This window comes from Protopterus annectens, chromosome 9.part0 (assembly GCF_019279795.1).
Source record: "Protopterus annectens isolate FY-2018-M chromosome 9.part0, PAN1.0, whole genome shotgun sequence".
Classification (NCBI taxonomy): domain Eukaryota; kingdom Metazoa; phylum Chordata; order Ceratodontiformes; family Protopteridae; genus Protopterus; species Protopterus annectens.
The window spans coordinates 622,581,458-622,595,088 of NC_056743.1; the positions used below are offsets into that span (position 1 = coordinate 622,581,458).

The 13,631-nt window shown below is 37.2% G+C and overlaps 1 protein-coding gene across 2 annotated transcripts in view; it reads right to left on the reverse strand.

Moving 5' to 3' along the window:
- The window catches only part of C4B (complement C4B (Chido blood group)), an 876,141-nt gene that overhangs the window by 558,755 nt on the left and 303,755 nt on the right, over window positions 1–13,631 (reverse strand). The gene's annotated exons all lie outside the window — the stretch shown is intronic.

Below are 13,631 nucleotides of genomic sequence, written 5' to 3' on the forward strand. Positions count from 1 at the left end.
CAGGCTTAATCAAACAGCACTTGAAGCTATGATACCTGCCATAGTTGATATTAATTATGTTTAGACAGAATAATAATGACATTTGTACTAGCTGCCAGACAGAGCTGTATCCATGCACACCACATCAGGATTGATCAAATAGCACTTGTAGCTGTGATACTTGCCATAATTATTAACTATATTTAGACAGAATAATGATGACATTTGTACTAAGAGCTTGTTACTATTATTTAACCAGGATATACATGACATTTCTAAACCATACTTTAACTGAAGAAGGCATTAGTCTCCATGGCAGCATTTTTTTTCAAAACACTCTACTGTTACTGCTACTATATATGATGTTCATTTGTTAGATTTGAGTGAACTCTGATGAATGGTACCTTGTTGAATTAGTTAATTTACTACTTAAATTATTATAAGTAAAATCAATGAAAAATGAACAAGATAACTATTCTTTGAGTTCAAGTAGGGTAATAGAAACTTCTATGTTTGTATTATATGTTGCTTTATTAGGCTTATATATAATGTAAATAGTAACCCATCTTGACCTACCTTTGTTTGTGAAGAATTATTGGACTCTTTGAACATTCTGAATAAATCATTACTGTTTCTCAGTTGTTTAATAATCCTTCCTTTTCTAAAATTAAAAACAGATGACAAGTGATGCACCATATCAATTGATACTTTGACAGATGTAGTTGTAAGAGTTATTTATTTATTTTTTGGGGACAGCTATCTTGGAATCAGTTTTTTGTTTCATCTTTCTAGCATCAGTCCAATGATTTGTTTCTTTTATTCTCTTAAGAGTAGGGGCCATCCATTCCATTTCTTCTGGGATAGACACTATGTTGTTATTTTTGATGAATATAGCAGCTTCTTCTAAGTCATTAAAGGTTCTCATCAAATTGGCATTTTTATCTTGGCTGGAAAGGCCAGCTGTGCTTTAATGTTGTTTTGTTTCAACAGTTTTATTATTGGCCAAATGTATTTCCTTTGTTCTAGTATTCTGGAAGAATAATCATTGTCAAACCTTATCAGGTTTTGATTGTATTTTAAGGGTGATTTTCTCCAAGCAGATTTTAATATTAGTTCCTTGTCCAGAAATGAAAGAAATTTTATAACTATGGATCTAGGTGGAGTATTTGTTGAGTTAGAAGTAGGTTTCCTCAATGCTCTATGCACCCTTTCAATTCCAAATGAAAGTCCCTGTTTCCAGTCTAAAAATTCAGGACTCCAGGTTAAGAATAAAATAATGTCTTCACCTTCAGTGTTTACAGGCAGACTAAAGATCCTTATGTTGTTTCTTCTTTCCCTGTTTTTCTAAGTCATCTATTTTGTTAAGCAGCCATGTATTCTGTTTAAGCAGAAATTCTTTTTGGAATTCTTCCTCTCTGAGTCTCCCTTCAATGTCATTTAGAGAAGTCTCTATATTTGCTATTTTTGTATAGTGTTGCTGTAGAGTATTAGTCTGTTTTTGAGAATTTAATTTGAGTTTTTCTAAGTCATTTTAAAGCCATCCATCTTCAAAGATAGTTCCTGTAAGGTGGATGCCATCAGTTGCAGTTATTTTTTTTCAAAGCAGCATCTTGGTGAGAATTCCTTGAGTTGTTCACGTTCAGTGACTCAATATATCTCCAAGTTACTTGACAGGAAAATTTTTGTATATCTCCACCAAAATTGATATTTATGTAGTTCAGTAGTTTATCTATAGATTTCTGACATTTTAAACTTGAAAATAATAAAATTTTCCTATATTATTATACTAGTTTATGGAGCTCTCAAAATTCACTGCTCTCAGTTGGCCATCTAGGCTACGTCCCTCTCACCGTTTTGCAATTCTGAGGTAATTCCAAACCGTCATTAAAAATAATTTTATCAGATATCTTAATTTTAAACATTTTGTTTAATTAATAAACCTTTTGTGCCTCTTACTTGTTTAATAAAGCTGTCTGCACCCTTGTAATGCTCAGTTTATTTCTTTTTTTTATAAAATAAACTGTTCATGCAAGTTTTCATTACCTTGGGTTCTTTGCTGGCTCTTTTTTATGCTTGTTTCTCTAGTTTACCTTCAATGTTAACTCTGCACCTCATAGCTCTGGAAAGCAGTTTCTGGAATCCCACTTCTGACACCATGTCACTTGTCTAGTATGGATGTAATAGACAAGTCTTTGTGGGTTCTGTTCAAGCAGCTTTATTATGTACAAACACATCAGGATTGAGGCTTAATGACGTTAACTTAGATAAACTTATATACAAACTAGCTATTACATTCATACATGCTCACTCTCTGGCTGCACTCTCAAAATGGCACTGAAACTAGCATGTGCTTTCTATTTATATGCACATTCAGTCCTAGAAATGCCTCTTAAAGATACAGCACACATACTCTGTACTACACAAAGGTCAACAGATTGCTGGGATCTATCTTTATGAAAATGATTCCAGGAGGACATAGATGAATTAATTAATTAATTAGTTTTATTTATTTAATTAACTTTATTTATTTATTTATTTATTTATTTATATATCTATTCATTTATTTATTTTTTTATTTATTTTATTTATTGGCATTTATTTACTAGGAAAGTCCAACTCTGCCAATAATATGATCATTTTCAGTGGAGTCCTGGGGAAAAATTCTCCAGTGATACACAAAAATATGGTGACCATTATTTCATAATATTAAAGAAGTTATACAATGAGACTATTACAAAGTTTATTCCAATAACATAATATGATAAAGAGACACTTATGAAAAATACAATGTAAGGGAGAGCAGACTGAGGTACATGCTTATTGCTATATTATTTACATTAAAAACAGAACATAAAACAATTGGAAAATAAGTATTAAGGCAGGAGACATGGGCTTAATTTGAGGTGTAGAGCTGTACAGTTCACAAACTGGACAAAAATGGATCTCTTGTTTTGAATAAGATAATGCTTTCACCCATCTGGCTCCAAGTTAAGTCACACTATGAGTACTTGACATGGTCCTTGGGAATACATAAGGACAGCATCTTCAGGTTGTGAGAGAGAATCAAGAAAAAATCACCAGAAAGATTCATGGGATGGAGGAGAAAGGCTATACCTAGAGACTGGAGGAGCTACACCCCCTTTTATTAGAGATATTTGGACATGCACATATATAACTAGGTCATCTGGTGCCCTGGGCAACTCCCCTGGACCAGCATCTTCCTCAACCCAAAACTGAGGAACAAAACAAACAAAAATAAGTACTGAAGCTGACAACAAAAATGTCTTCCAGCTGTCTTATACAGTAAATGAAGTGCTGAGCTACACAAGGACAATATCAGCATTTATTAAAACACCAACAATATCACCTGTGGCTTCTTATATGAATGTTGGTACTGCATATCCACTCCAAATCAGCAGCTGTCAATCATGCCCCCTAACAGCATGCACCTGGGACAGGCATCCTCTACACCTCACCTTTGTTATGCCTCTGTTACAGTGAGTACAAAATATTATGTCATGGGGGTGTCAATTGGTCCTCCTGAACAGAAAATACAAAGGGAAAAGAGAAGGGCACAGGTAGTAGGGACTAGATATTTCTTGCATCTGTAAAGTTACTTCTTTGCAAAAAAGCAAAATGAGTGGTGCACAGAGAATGTACTGGCATTCAAGATAACAAAAGATTGGTGGAATGAGTCATCCCTACTGGCAGACTCTCCTTTCTCCATTCCCATGGTGGCTTAGATCTTAGTTTACTTTCTATTACTTTATGAATATAATATTCTCTATGACTGTTGTGATTCTCTTAAAGACCTGCATCCAAAATATCAGTCTTTCCTTATTTCTTGAATGACCCCACTGCTTCTCTTCTGATGTAGCTTTATGACAATTTCATATAATTAAAGTAAAAGAACCCTTGCAAGTATGGCAACTGCATGACCTCAAAAAGGATGAGTCCAATTCAAAAAAGCACAAAGGCCAGCAGACTGTGGTATGGAAATTCTTTATTAAAGCATGTATAAACAGAGCAGTAACAAACCGGTTTCAGCTAAGCAAGTTAAGCAGCCTTTATCAGTGTTAAATCAAAAAGCCATTAAAATCCATTGCCCTTATATACTACAAAGTCGAAACAAAATTCATGCTCATTGGTTGTTCAAGAATTCTCATTAAGCCCCAGTGGGAATAAAGCACCCAACTTAATAATCCATTTATTTTCTTTTGTATTTAATATTGAATGCCACCCAGCTTTATTTGTTCTATTCCCCACAATCCTGTCTATAATAAGAAATCTAAAATGTGCATTCTTGTGTGCCATTGAGTGTTTATACAAAGTATTATTTGGTTATTTGGTGTTAATGTCACTGCAATGTTCAGATATACGTAGTCTCAAGGGTCTAGCAGTTTGTCCTATATACAAGACCGTGCAGGTGAATCTCGCAAGATAAATCACCCAGTCAGTTCCACAATTAGCATACAACCTGATATCATAAACAATAACTGTGTTCCTGCTGGTAAACTATTTGGACTTTATCCACCTATGGCAATGTATGCAGTGTCCACAACGGACACATCCAAAAAGTAAATCACCTGTCAGAGTTCTTTGAATGGGATCCTGAGTGTATCTGGAGCCATGTTTGAAATGATTGAAATGTGATCCAAGGGTCCTCCCTCTACAAAAGGAGAAAGAACATCTGTCCTGAAGAAACTCCGATAAACTAGTGTCTGCTAGGAGGATATTCCAATGTCTTTGGACACTATCCAGTAACATGTTGGTCTTTCTCCCATAGGTGGTTACAAACCGAATCACCGAGTCACCCCCTCCCCTGTATTTTACCTTTGTACTTCAAAAGGTCCTTTGTGTGTAGTCCTGAGACCCAATTACTGGCGGTGAGTATATCCCCAGTTTTATATCCCCTAGTTTTAAACCTCATAGTCAGGTCCTGCTTGAAGTGTTCATAAGTAGCTGGATCTGAACAGATACACTTCATTCAAAGAAAGTGTGTGGAAAGCCCTGAAGTGTGAATGCCAAGCTTTAAATTAAAAGAGAAAGAGAAAAAAAGCTTTTGTGTGCAGACAAGCTTAGAGCAGCTAGCTGGGCATTGACAGGGACATTTGTGTAAGTATTAAAGTTAGTAGACTTTAGTACTGTTTAGCATAATCTGCCCCAATAAAGCACCCTTATTAGCTGGCACCAACAAAGCACCTTTAATAACCTTTCATCCCCAGTATATAACCCCCTTGTAGCTCATTGATCAAAGGACTGGGCATTGTGGATATGCAATTTCCTAATTTTTCTCCAGTTATCTTGGTGGGTACGGGCACTTTGGGACAATGTAGCAGTTGTCTCATGTTTACCAACAGCCACTTAATCCTTAAAGCAACAGACACAGCATGCAAGGGGTGTATTTACCCAATGACACTGGAGGCTAAAGGCTCAAATACAACTGCAAGTGAGGTTGTCAAAACTATGTCCACAACATCCACCTCACACAGCACACAGCACACACATAAACTAACATATGCTAAGGCACTTAAAAGTAATCTTCCTAAATAACAAATATCACCTAGATCATCCATTGTCAAAACTATGCCTCAGCAAGCCCAAAGGCACTCGGAAAAAAGAACACCTAACACCACACATACAGTCGCATTCAATGGAGACTCAAACAATAAACCCCTAAGGCAAGCAAACACACTTCGTAAGACTCTCATCATAGGGGACTCCATTGTAAGACATGCCCCTCTAACCAGGCTGAACAAGGGCAAGATAATGGTTAGTTGCTTATCTGAGCCAGGATCCACCAAATCATGCATGGACTCAAATTATTAGACTACAAGTACCAATATAATTTCATTATAGCCAGTGTAGGCGTAAATGACCTGAGACTGGCCTCCCTGGTTTATATGAAGAGAGACATTATGGCACTCTCGGACTGTGTGTATCAGGCTGGTATAAGCCTAGTATTGACCAGCGCATCACCATCACTGAGAATGACGCCACAGTATGAGCAAAAGATTCTTGATTTTAACAATTGGCTGACTTTCTACTGTCATTCTAAAGGGATCCAGTATTTATCTGTTTGGAAGGATGTGATTAGCAGACCATGCTGCTTTGCCAAAGATGGTTTGCACTTGTTCCCTCTAGGCTTTCAAATACTGACTAAAACTTTATCCACCTCCATAGTGCCATTTGTAGCCAATGCCAAATTGACAAACCTATCAACACAGCAAAATCAAGTGAACATTAAGGTGTTACTGCTCGATGCCAGAAGCCTGAATAAAAAAATACACTCCCTCCAAGCCATCGTCACATTTGAGAATATAGACATCTGTACAGTTACTGATCCATGGAATAAAGTGGTAGAGAGTACACCAGATGTGCAAGGATTCAGTGCCTTCCACACTTCTACACCAGTAGCTGCACAGACAAGGGCTAAAAGTGGAGACATCTTGATATAAATCAATAACAAGAGTACCTCGAGATTAGTTAGACAGGATGATGTGCTGGAGTTTTCCATATGCAGATCACCATAGGCAAAATCCCATACTATATGCTAGCCAGCTATAGGTCACCCTCTATGTCCCAAGAAGTTCACAGTCCACACTTGGACCTACTGGTGACACTTACCATCCAACTTAACACTGTACTGATAGGAGACTTTAATTACCCCTGTATAGACTGGAAATCCTATATGTCCTCAAATCTACAGGAACAGAGATTCTTGGACCTTGTAAATACCAACACTTGACAAAATAGTGAAAACACGCACTAGAGGCTCCAACGTACTGAACCTCATACTCACAAATGTGGGAGAACACTGCACCCCCCAATATCTCGTCCACCCTGGTATGGTCTGACCATAAAGCTTTCTAAAATTAAAATTAACTCTGTTACCCATAGCAAAAACAGTAACAGTTACAATTTGTTTCCAGGGCAAACTATCTTTTATTAAGTGATGGTCTGTCTAAATTCCGTGCCCCTCTAAACCCCAAGAACACAGCAGCCTATGCTTAATTGCTCTCAGAAACTCTGTAGAGCCATGTCAATTTCTGCATAGAGGCTGCTCTACTTACCAGAAGTAAACCCAGCACTAGCCTCAGAAAGAAACTGCCTTGGTAGCATCCCAAATTGAAGAAGATATACAACAAAAGAAGAAACAATATGGCAAAAATCAGGAAGGGTAATTCCCATAAAGACAAAAGTTATCTCATCAAAATAAGTATATGACTAAGAGGGCTACTTAGGTCATCAAAGCTAGCTTTGAGATTAAGATTGTCTCCCAAGTGAATGATGACCATAATGCCTTCTTCAGCTTTGTCAGAAACCTCAAATGCAGCACACAGTAACGTGCTGAACTGGTGGCTAATGGTGCCACTTTCACCAAGGCTGATTATATAGCAGACCTGTTAGTGGGCAAATTCAGTTCCAGTTTTAGGTCCCTCTCACCCCAACCATTTCCTAAGAGATACTCTCAAACATAACTCCTCCGACTATCACTAGGGAGCTTGTACTAGTTGCACTTGCTAAAGCCAAGGACACAGTCTCAATGCACCCCAATAACATATCAGGATGCCCCCTGAATGACCTGAAATATGAAGTCACTTTTTAGCTCTAGTCTTAAAACAGGATTTGTGCCATAAAAATGGAAGATTGCGATGGTTATCCCTCTTCATAATGGAGACCTTCAATAGATCCTAGACCCATTAGTCTAAGTAGTCTTATTTGCAAAGCCATTATCATGGAAATTATCAACAAGGACATAGGAGACATCAAGACACTGGATCCATCCCAGTTTGGCTTTGTCAGAGGAAGGTTATGCTTACTAAACCTGATGGAATTCTTTGAAAAGGTCACTAAGGCAATGAATGAGGGGTACGTGGTGCATACTGCCTACTTAGATATGGCTAAAGCACCTGTTACAATGCTCCACTCAGGCATTGTCAACATACTGACAGAAGAAGGCAAAAGCCCCCTTATAACACACTAGACAGCTAGCTGGCTTATGTATAGGACCCAAGTGGTTAGTATCAGTAAGGCCACCTCCACAAAGAGGCCGGTCACCAGTGGAGTCTCTCAGGTCTCTTTGCTGGGCCCACTCTTTTTTCGCATCTACTTCTTGGAGGTTAAAGCCAATGTCAAAGGCCTCTGTCTGACTAAGATCACAGATGATTGCAAGACTAGAGCATTCACTGAATCTCCCCAAGATGAGAACACCCTTCAGAAAGGTTTAACACAAAAACACTGTAAACCACGACAGATGAACCAGCCAAATAATCCACAAAATTTTTTAATTCGATACGAAACCTCTTTTAAAACCACAATAAAACAAGCTCTTGATAAAGCCTGATATTTATCAGGCGAAAGCGCTTGTTTTATTGTGGTTTTAAAAGAGGTTTTGTATCGAATTAAAGAATTTTGTGGATTATTTGGCTGGTTCATCTGTCGTGGTTTACAGTATTTTTGGATTTCTTCAATTCTTAAGGTTTAACACAAACAAATACTTGTTGCCAAAGCCATGGTTTAAAACTCAGTGATAAGAAATGCATTATAGTATCCTTTAGAAATTCAGCCACCCCAAGTAACTGCATCATCAATAAAACACCCCTAAAAGTTGATTCACTAGTCAGGGATCTGGAAAATCTTGTAGATAGTAACCTAGCTTCCGACCAACATGTGTGCAAGGTAGTGAGAAAATCTTTCTATGCTACTCAGCTTATAAGTAAAGACATGGCATCTAGGTCCAGAGACATTATTGTACCACTGTAGCCAGCTCTTCAGAACCATTTCAGAGTATAACACCCTATTTGGTATGTACCTGGCCAGACACACGCAGCAACTAGACCATCCACAAAGGTTCCTTGCAAAAAGGATACAGGGAGTAAAGAAAATGTCTGACTCTGATTGCTTCAAGGCCCTGTCTCTTTATTCTGTATCATAAAGACTACTAAGAAGTGATCTTTGCCTGGCATACAAGGCATTCCTAAACTATGTTTTGATGAACCTTTTGCACATCTGCAAAACAAGCAACATCAGGACTACTAGCGCAAAAGACCCAAATTTGGTTGTGACATAAATAGGACATGTTGGAGAGACAGTTATGTTTCTCAGAGAATTCCCATTTTCTGGAACAGGCTCCCCATCCATGTGAAGCAGAGTTCCTCCCTCACCAAATAGGACCCCTGGATGGGTAATCAGAAATTTGCCATTTATCTGGCATCTATGCCTCTAATGGACAGACGCAGTCAGTAAATCAACCGTTTATAAATCAAATTTGTGGGTCACATTTGGGCTGCATGGCTAGGCTTATAAAGGCCTATTGGTTGATAGCCTAGTATACACCTATAAACCTATAAGAAATATTAACCATGTGATAACATATGCTATAAGTCTATATGTACAACCTCTGTAGAAGTAAACGTCTTCTGAAAAATTCCACATTAAAAAGAACTGTTACTAAAGCAAATGTTGCTGTTGATAAACAATTTTTTAGAGTTCATATACAAATTCAGTGCCTGCTGCCCTTGAAGAATAAATGTCTTGTTACATTAAAAATGGTGTGGTGATAATATTGCCATAACATTTCCTGAACAAGATGAGTGATGCTGACAGACAAATAGTTTCATGGTTAGTGAGTAGGCATGCAGTCCAGGAAACCATTAAGAAACCTAGCCCAAATTCCCAGTTGCTCCAAAGCACTGGAAAAGACAAATCCTGTTCCCTTGGCACAGGAAGTAGCTAATTAACAAGTCAGAGCTTTAGTCCTTTGCATTAATTACCAGACAGTGTAACATTTTTTATGATATATAGAAATCCTTAATAATCCTATCTTTTAGAGACTGTATCACACTAATAAGCAACACTCACTACTTAATGGATGCTAAAGATCAGATGGTTTTGATCATCAGTCCAGATAATGTAGACTGTATGACCTAGAAAATGGCAACCCCTTTGCAGTTGCTCAAGGCTGTAAAAAGGTAATGCAAAAACATATTACTAAAATGCAACATTCTTAGAACTACTAAAATGCAAAATGTTTAGGCTATATAACACAATCATTGAATATTAATGAATTAATTCATTCTTTAGTCCAATGAATAAAGCCAAACAAAGACAATATAATGTTGCAGCAGCTTTGGCACAGTAACACACAAGTTATAAAAAAATCAGAAATGTTACTATATACAACATGCTTTTTTTGTGAGAGGGCTTACATGCTTGCAGGACACCTACATCTTCCATTGTCTTCCCTATTATCAAGAAATGGCTATCCTCTGACATCACTCAGTACAGCAACTTTAATCTCCAGTTTCCGGCACTTAACTTCAATTGCCAAAGTGTTTCCTTTTGTTCCACCTTATTTTTAAAATCTCTCCCTTTCTTATCCAAGGGAACTTGCTCTACTATAATAAACATGATTTTTTTTTAATTAGGGCATTCTACTGAATGTTTATACAAACCATTTTTGTCATTTTTATTTTTAATGGCATACAAAGGTTCCTTAATCCTAATGGCCAAAGTCCTAGTGGTCATACCTACATAGTAAGCATCACACTCAGTACATGTACTAACATATACAACCCCTTTGGATTTACAGTTAAACACACCAGGAATCTGAATAGTATATCCAAGATGTTCCAAGTATAAATAAAGCCCCGCCGATATTAATCTACATACCGAACAGTTTCCAGACTTATACATCCCTTTGGCCTTAAAAGAAACACATCCTGTAGTAATTAATTTAGTTGTATTGTGTTGCAATAAATTCTTAAGATTAATAATAGCCGAAAGTTTTCTAGGAATAAATGGCACCATTAATATTAAGTGTTTTTTTTAAGATAGGAGATTAAAGATTTTACCTTTCAAGTAGTAATACCAAGTTTTATGGTGTTAATGTTAATTTATGTGAAATGTTGATTGGTTTCAAGTTTGCATAAATTTAGATTGGTATTGTTAGTTCTTTATCCTGATGAAGTCCTTATTGGATGAAAGTAGAGATTAAAGTTGTTGTACGCTAAAGCTTTTGGTATAATTTTCTCCTGAGCATTCAGTGAAATGTTTGCAGTATCACTCAGTACAGATCTAACTAGCTGAATGGTTCATAATGCTGTGTTGTTGCAGCATTCACCTTCACAGCCAACGGACCTGGATCATAGACACATAGGTTCCTATGCAGGGTACCAAACCAGGCATTCGTCAGCCATACTAATATGTTATAACTGGTTGCCTCTCCATAAATTACCATAAAACACTGGTCAGACTTGTCAATGTACACAATATTTTTCTTCTTTACTTTTACAATTATCACAGAGATTTAGATTTCTTTTAAAACTTGTCTTGTAAAATTTATGGAAAAAGCACTCACATCCATCATCTCAAAAATAATATACTGTCACACTGAAAAGAGACTTAGCAGGAGAAAGAGTAAACTTCCATTACCTTGAAACTCACATTTAGTGAAAATGCAACCCATTAAACTACAAGAAGCATTCTGGGATTCATACTCAAATAGCATATAGTGAAGTATTAATTAATAGCTATGTGAAGGTGCAGGAATTCAAAAGAAAAATGTGTAACTCTTTGCTAATAGCCTGGAAGAGTCCACTGGACATAAGTGTTCCTTTCAGAGTACTGTATTACTGTATGATGAAGTAACTTGGTCAGAGTCACATATAAGGCAAACAAAGGCTGAGGTCTTCAAATCCTGTACATGAAGCAGCTCTTTGATTTTTTTCTTTCAAAGCTGCACTTTTTTTTGACAACAGAAAAGGAGCCACATTGTGCAGCAAGAAGGAATGGGAAATATACTATTATACAACTACCCCCCCATTAATATTCAAAAACGTGCACACTGATTGGTCAGCGTGCACGTTGTAAATCAGTTATAGTAATGGAAAAACTTTTCCATTACTATAATTCTTTTTTTAAGCAACGGAGAATGCAAGATCTCCATTGCTTCATACTGTCTCGCTATGTTAAACGAGTCTGACATAGCGAGACAGCTTTAAAAAAAGAAACGGAGATTCTCCATTGCTTTATTAAGGCTGTCTCGCTATGTCAAACTCCTTTAACATAGTGAGACAGTTTGTAAAAAAGCAACGGAGATCTTGCTTTCTCCGTTGCTTTTTTCAAAACTGTTTCGCTATGTTAAATGGGTTTAACATAGCGAGACAGCTTTAAAAAAGCAACGGAGATTCTCCGTTGCTTTTTTAAAGCTGTCTCGCTTTGTTAAACCCATTTAACATAGCAAAACAGTTTGTAAAAAGCAACGGAGATCTTGCTTTCTCCGTTGCTTTTGCCCACAGCTCTGATGTACTGTGTAGACATACGCATGCGCAGTACATCAGAACTGCCGCAGAATACCAGACAGCTGCGGAAGGGCAGCAAGGAGGCATTATACAATGCCATTATTTAAGAAAAGTAATTATTTTTTTTCTTAAATAATGTCATTGTATAATAGCAATAACCCACTTCTGGGTGTGGGTAATGCTGGATTTACCCACAATTGGCTTTGTTTGGCCACTCGGGCTTTGCCCTCGTGACCAAACCACACCAACCGTAGGTAAATCCAGCATTACCCACACCCAGGTGTGAGTTATTGCTATAATATACTTTACACAGAAATGCAGAATGGCTGCATTGAACTAAGAAGAGTTTTGCACACCTATTCTGATCATTGACCTACCTGCCTACCTACCTACCTACCAGGGAAGTAGCAGTATCGAATATGTGCACTGCCTAATTCTTCACACACCTTGTAAGCATTATGTGTCTCACATCAGCACCATGCATTATTCAGCTAAATTATTATGTCTTGTACTTCAGCCATGACAAGGTACAAGTATCTACCACCACCTCTGAAAATATACCACCTGCATATTCCTCTCATATTATCTTGTTTGTGCAACCCTCCTTTTCTGAAAAATCCTATCCTCTTGAATTCTACTGAATACCATATGGCAATTGGTAGTTTACGCTATGTCCTCCTTCTCTTTCCATTCTTCAGGGGTGTATCTACTAAGTTCATTTATTCTAGATGTATACAGACTCTAATAAACATATCAATGTTGTTTTATTTGCTTGTCATCATAACTGCTTCTTCCCTAACTGATGCTTAGGTGGTATCTCCAGAACAGCACACAGTATTTTTTGTATTCAGGAACAGACATTTAAGCTAGCATAAGCATACTTCTCTTTCTTCCACATTTATTCTTATCCTTTTTACACAAGTAGGACTGTTCACACAAGTAGCACAGCATGCCTCACCATTGTGTAGTCTGTGAAAAGTCATTATTCTCTCTGAAATGTTATTCTAAGTATATCAAAAAGATCAGATTCAGTGGTGAATGCTGTAGTACCCCACTAGTAACTGTCCATGTTTCACAATTGACTTCATTTATTATTTTAAATATCCAATTTTCTAGCTAATGTCTAATGTAGGCTTCTAGTTTCAGATTCACCTCAGAAATGTTTAGTTTGTTTTTGTCTTTATGCAGCTGTTAGATGCTTTGCCAAAATATGACTGGGCGCACCCACATCTCCTTGACTGACTCTGAATCCTTTATTTCCATCATGAGAAGAAACAAAATACAACAGTGCATTCATCTGACATGTACAGCTCACAGTAAACAGTATTGCCCTAAGCCCTCTGTCTC